We start from the raw sequence: 6810 nt of genomic DNA, 5'->3' as shown, positions 1-6810 counted from the left end.
AAATACTGGCAAGAGTAGGATTTGATCCCATGTGCTCAGATTCTCTCACTCCCAAGGCAGACACATTACCACTAGGCGACCACTCCACACGTTAATTCATAATTGAATTGATCATCGATGAGTGCGGTGGCCAAATGGTTTGAGTGCTGGATTTCCACCTGAGTTTCCTGAGTCTGATACCCATTTTCAGTGCACCTGGTGGGTAAAGGGTGGCGATTATAACAAATCTCTTATGTCAGCACTTATGCAAACCTGCTTGTGCGTGAATCCCCATTGTGTGTATATGCATGCAGAAGATCAGATACCCATGTTAAAGATCATGTAAGTATCATCCATGTCAGTATTTGGTGGGTTATAGAAACAAGAAAATATCATGAGTATGGCTGCCTACATGGTGGGGTAAAATGGTGATATACACATAAAAGCCCACTTGCGCATGCAAGTGAATGAGAGTTGCAGCCCACAAATGCAAAAGAATTCATCATCACCACCTCTGATGAGTTGATGAGAAAGCTGCAGATTCAATGATTCTCAAACTAGCTGAATTTTTGTTGGTTTTTGTGGTGGTTGCTGTTTTGTTGTTTGTTTGTTTTTTGTGCTGTTTTCAATTTCAGTGATAATCATGCTAAATGGGTTTTTTGCTAATTTATTTTTTAAACTCAATGATAATCATTCTGTGGAGGCGACATGGCAGAGTCAGTAGTTGGACTATCAATCCAGTGTTCACCAGTGATCAGGGTTCAAGGCTTTGTTGTTGTGTCCTTGGTAAAGGCACTTTGCTCTGATTTTCCTCACTCCACCCAGGTGAGAATAGGTACCTGACTTCAGTTGGGGACAGTTGAAAAGCAACGGAAGGAGAGGACTGGGCCCTGCCTTCCTGTGCAGAACCCTAGACACAGTGGATATGAGTTCACTGCCATGATGGTGATAATGGCTATGGGACCTTAACCTTAACCAAATCATACTGAAATATTTTCTTTGCTGATATATAGTTTTCCAAAGACCCTGATGTGTGGACGTGTTTGTCCCTGATGTGTGGACGTGTTTGTCCCTGATGTGTGAATATGTTTGATGTGCTTAGTCCTTTAACCCCTTGACTGCTGCTGATAACTGTGCTCAATCTCCTCAGTGAGATCACACTGACCTCACAGGTCAGGATGTCAGTCACCACTTTGTGTATGACGTCTTCCTCTTGGGATGGCATTACCTTTGTTCAGTGAAATCAACAACACCATTGACATATACGCAAAATGTAGTGACTGCACTTCAAACTCTTGCAGCACTGATCTCATTTCACCTAAGTTCAGCAGTCAAGGATTTAACCCGTGCAGCGTATGAAATAAGAACCATGTGTAATCCATGCAGTAAACATGACATATTGCCAGACAGCTGTGTGCTTGTTTCATGAATTGAGGAAGTGGAATGGTTGGATTCATGACGCAACATTATTTTTAGTTGTCTGTATCACAAATAGCTCTTTTTTGTTTGCTTTATATTTTTTACATAATTGCCTATTTGTGTATGACATTATGATTCACTCACTCACTCATTCCCTCGACCGCTGGGGTCGTTGGGAGGACATGAGGAAGATGTCATAGCTTGCCACGCCGTTCTGTCGGCAGCTGTTGTGAGGAGATCTGGCATCGTCATTTTGGTCCATTCCTTGATGTTGTCGGACCAGCTCTTTCTCTGCCGCCCATGTCTGTGCCCTCCCTCTACAGTCCCTTGCAGGATGGTTTTGGAGAGGGTGTTATGTCGTATGACGTGACCAAACCATGCCATCTTCCGTAGTTTGACAGTCGCCAGCAGTGGTTCTTGGGGCCCAACAAGGTTGCTGACCAGGTTCCGCACACAGTTATTGGTCTTGTGCTCCTTGTAGGAGATGTGTAGTAGTCTCCTCAAGCACTTAGTTTCAAATGCTTGGATTCTTCTTTCTGTTTCTGCCATCAGTGTCCATGTCTCACATCCATATAAGAGGATGGAGACCACCAGTGACTTGTAGAGCAGGAATTTTGTGTGGAATCTGATGTTGCTCTTCCATACCCTGTTCAGTCTGGCCATCGCTGTCGTTGCAGAATTAATCCTATTTCGGATTTCCGCTGTGCAGGTGCCGTCTTTGGACAGGGTTGCTCCCAGGTACTTGAAGCTGGTCACTTCTTCCAAGGGCTCACCATTCATGGTTATGTTGGCACTGATGTTGGTTGTGCTGTTGACCATGACCTTTGACTTCTCTGTGCTGACCTCCATGCCGTAAGCACTTGCTCTTGTAGTAAGTCTGTTTGTTAGATCCTGGAGCTCGGTGTTAGTGCCCCCCATGTTGTCTGCGAATCGAAGATTGCAGACTGGCCTGCCACCAATGGTGATGGAGGTGTGGTGGTAATCAACTCGAGCATGAACTAATTCAAATGTTCAAATTGATGATATTTTTGGGTGGATTTTTTTTTTTTTTTCATTGTGCAAGGCAGCTGTTGTCATTGTAAGCTTTTTGATATACTGAATACTTTTCTTTTATAATTTTTCTTTCCTGGTTTTGTTTTTTATCACAGGTGTTGTCAGATCCAAGGTATTCAATGTTGTAATACATTACCTATTAATTAATTATTGCAAATGACAGGTTAGATTCACCCTGCTGCAAGTGTCAACAGTTTGCTTTTGGGTTTCTTATTATAGCTGTTCTGTTTTACTTTTTAATGTAGAGATCGGAAATGTTAAGTTGTTATTAATCTTGTTGATGATTGCATTTGTGCAAAATATCTGATACTGCCGTCTTGGCAACTGGCTTTATGTCCAGTACTGCCAGAGATTTTATTGTTTTGCAAAATGAATTTTCTGTCTGTTACATTTTAGCATTCATGACGGGTTGCATGAGGACAAGCAGTATAGTCATACAGAGATGGGTTTCTTGGGGTTTTTTGTTGTTGTTTTTTTCAGTTTAATTTTCCATAGCAGAAAATGTGATAACTGCAACTGGTTATTTCAAGGTGCTTACATTTTAACAAGCCATTTCTAGAACTCAATTGTTTAGGCTACATGGGTTTTATTGACATACATCCTTCCAGTGGGATGCTGGGGGCTCTCTTTGAGAGTAAAGAATACCCCACCTTCTGGAAATTCTGAGCGAGAAATTTCCTCTTTTCTATCAATCTTTACTCCTGGCCGTTTCCCATTTCTTTCTGTTTCTGTTTGTATCTTTTTGCAAGTCCGTTCACCTATTTTTTAATAGAAATCCTTGAATGTTTTTGTCTTCTTCTGGACTTGATAGTTGGGCACTTTTACTTCATTATATTCTTTTTTGCACCAAGTATGTGTGAGGTGCCTATTGGCAACTTTTGGTTTCGTATGTCTGTTGTATATATGTGTTATATATATTTATGTATATATTTTTAATTATGTCTCTGTTCCCATCATGTTTTTTTAATCCTCTAAATCTGATGAAAATTTATGGAATGGTCCATGTCAGAGGTATGTTCCAGGTTCAAGTGCATGAATGTACTGTACTTATGTCCAGTTTTTGTTTTCAAAAGTTTGTTGTTGTTTGTTTTTATTTTTTCAGGTTCTGCAGGACAGTTTCTTGCACTTTTTAGCTTTTTACATTTTTTCAGCTGGTGTGGCCCTGTGTGGTCAACTGGGATGTAAGCAACAAATAGTAAGAGTCCATCTGCTTCTGGTGGCTGGGGGGAAAAAGAAAGGCTGGACGTGTCACCCTGATTTCTTGGGATCACTTCTGTGATCCTGACAGGATTTGCTTTGTCTTGTTTTTTCTGGATACCAGTTTCCTATATATCTGTTTTAGTGTGCTGTTTATGATGCTACAAGTGCCATTGGACATGTTTGTTAGTTTGTTTAGATATGTTTGTTTGTTTCGTTTTTTTCAAATGTCAGTCAGCCAACTTTTTACTAACTTTAATTACATTTCTTTGTTGTTGTTTTTTCAAACTTGTGCATGTGAACTGTTACCCCTAAACATTTATCATTTTTGATTTGTCAACAGTTTGAACCAAATTTTATATGTGGTCTTGTTATTTACATATGTGCATTTTATAATCCATTTAGCAGATTATATCAAATGTCATTTTGTTTGAATAGACATTGAGGTGTACCATTAAAAAGCAAATAATTTTGACAGGTTAAACCTTTTTTTTTTAATTCTAATCTTTTTTGGAAAGAATTTTGTTATTAATGAACCAGACTGTATGCTTATAGGGCAGAAGGGAAGGCGAGGAGATGGGGGGCAGTTGTAAAGGAACAGCCAATTATTTCATATTGGGAAAGAACAGCAGTACATGGTTGATACTTTTTCACCACATGAGGACTTTGTAAAACCACTCACTGCCATACAGTGATACACAGGGTTCACAAAAAGTTAAGGACCACCTGGGAACTCGCACAATTTTTTTCCTTTGTAGTATAGTGAAACAATGCCCGTTTCCAGCAGTGAATGCTGCTAATATTTTAAGTGACACTCATATCCGGAGGTGTCTTGCTTGTGCATTTCCATTCTTTACATTGAGAAACCATACCTAACTTGTATAAACCACTGAATAACTGTCAATTTTTCATTGAAACATTGATTTCTCAAACACATTTTCAAGCTGTGCATTGTGCACATGTACCTGAAACATCTATAAGTAGAGAGACCAGTGCAGCCTACCTAATTCAAATCCTCTCTGGGTTTTTTAAAACATTTTCTGAAAACATATTTGCTTTTATGATGTGGTCCTTAACATATAAATCCTGTAGTTGGGAAAGCCTTAACTGTGCAATGGTACTGAAGTATTGTTTTCACAATCTTGTGTCTTGTTTCCTTACAGGGAGGGGGAGAAACATGTTACTGACATGTCCATGAAACTGACCTCATTCCTCAAGTTATGGCAACATTTATGTGTCATGTTTTGTTTGATCATAATGTGAATTATATACAAAAAATATATGTAAGGAAATGTTAAAAAGTTTCAAAGAGAGGATTGAGTTTGTGGAGAGTCAGATTTTGGTTGAGGTATACAGGAATCAGAATCACAATCACCCTTTATTATCTCAGAGAAAGTAAGACTGATGAAACATATGACAGAGCAGATATGCATGTATGAATCTCTGAAATGAAATAAGGTATTTAACCCGGAGAGCGCGATGAGCCACGATCGTGGCTTTCCCGGTAAAGTGCGATGGGCCACGATCGTGGCTCTGTTTACATGAGGTCCAACATCGTACAGCTATGCTCGGCAGCCTTCGTAAAACTGCCTCGTTCTGGTGTTACTGCCTCCATGCTTGTGTTTGCACAAACTTTGACCAAGTTTACAAGTCCAGATCTTCGTATTTTTTGTAAACAATGAGTAACACTGAAGTTGACAAAGCTCAGGAAATGAGTGACCTTGTCACCAGTGATGATTCGTTTGCTGACAGGGATTCTGGTGAAAATGGCTTTGTTATTTTGACACTTGGGCATGCTGGTTTGTTTGTTGTTCATTCAGTTTTGTGTCTCCAGCTACAAAAACTGGGGGGTGGGTGATGGGGGTGGGGAGGGTGGTAAAGTGGGTTAGGCATGGATCTATTGCGATTTCTTGACCAAAATCAAGTTAGAAAACTGGAAATTATTTTGATTTAAAGCATTCTTGAAATGAAATGAAATTATGGTGCTTAGAGCCTCGCCGACCACTAAGGCCATCTCAAGGCTATCGCCGCGTCAATTACTACTACAAGGCTAAAAAAAACAACCAATTAAAACGAGTCACCACTTCAAACTTTCCACTCCAAAGTTTAAAAAAAAACTTCCATAGTTTAAAACCTTCAAATCTGGTTAAAAAGGTTCACTTCTTTTAAGAAGTCCATCAGCGCCCACGGAGGGACATCACGAAACAAAGTCTTCAAAGAAACCGCCGTGTAATGTCTGCGTCTAACGTCATGCAGATCCCAACAGTCAAGGAGCACGTGTTTCACGGTGAGAGGCTCGTCACAGGGAACGCATCGAGGGGCCTCCTCCCCCTTCAACAAGTAAGAATGAGTAAAAAAAGTGTGCCCCGTACGCAGTCTGCACAGCACAGATTCCTCCTTTCTGTTCTTCACCCCCGAAGGGAGGGTCTCCCCCAGGTCCGGACGGATCTGGAAGAGCTTGTTGTCTATCTGGGTGTTCCATTTCTCTTGCCAAAGATCTTTAACGTAAGAATTGACCTTCCGCTTCATGTCTGTATAGGGTACCAAGGATCTGGACAATTCTTTCTTTACAGCGTTCCTGGCCAGCAGGTCCGCCCTTTCGTTACCACGAATGCCAACATGTCCGGGAACCCAGGCCAACACAACCTCGTATCCTTTCTTCGTTGCGAGAGTAAAAGTTTCATAAAATTCCAGCAGTTTGGGATGAGTGATATTCCTGCAGGCGATCGCCTCCAGGGCTGATAAGGAGTCGGAAAAGATCATGAATCTCTTCTGTTTGGAAGAGAGAACCATTTTTAACCCCAGGACCAGTGCAGTCAGTTCCGCGGTGTATACCGAGCTGTCAGACAGGATGTGTTCCGTTGAGGGCCGGTCAGGAAAGGCGGGACAGAACGCAGATGCGGCGACTCCGTCCTCTGACTTGGAACCGTCAGTGAAGATGCCTTGAAAGGTGGGGAATTTGTGGCACAGTTCCGAAAAGTAGGTTCTGTAGGCCAGAGAACTGGTGGTGTCCTTACGGTACGAGGCCAGATCAAATCGGACCTCAGGTGTTGTAAAGGTCCACGGGGGGCTGTCAGGGAACTTAGAGAAATCTGAGATGCCACCGACATCCAGATCGGCATTTTCCAAGTGCGGCTGAATGCGGAGTCCGAGAGGAGGTAT

Source organism: Babylonia areolata, chromosome 19 (assembly GCF_041734735.1).
Source record: "Babylonia areolata isolate BAREFJ2019XMU chromosome 19, ASM4173473v1, whole genome shotgun sequence".
In the NCBI taxonomy this organism is placed as follows: Eukaryota; Metazoa; Mollusca; class Gastropoda; order Neogastropoda; family Buccinidae; genus Babylonia; species Babylonia areolata.
Note: the sequence above shows the minus strand (reverse complement) of the source record.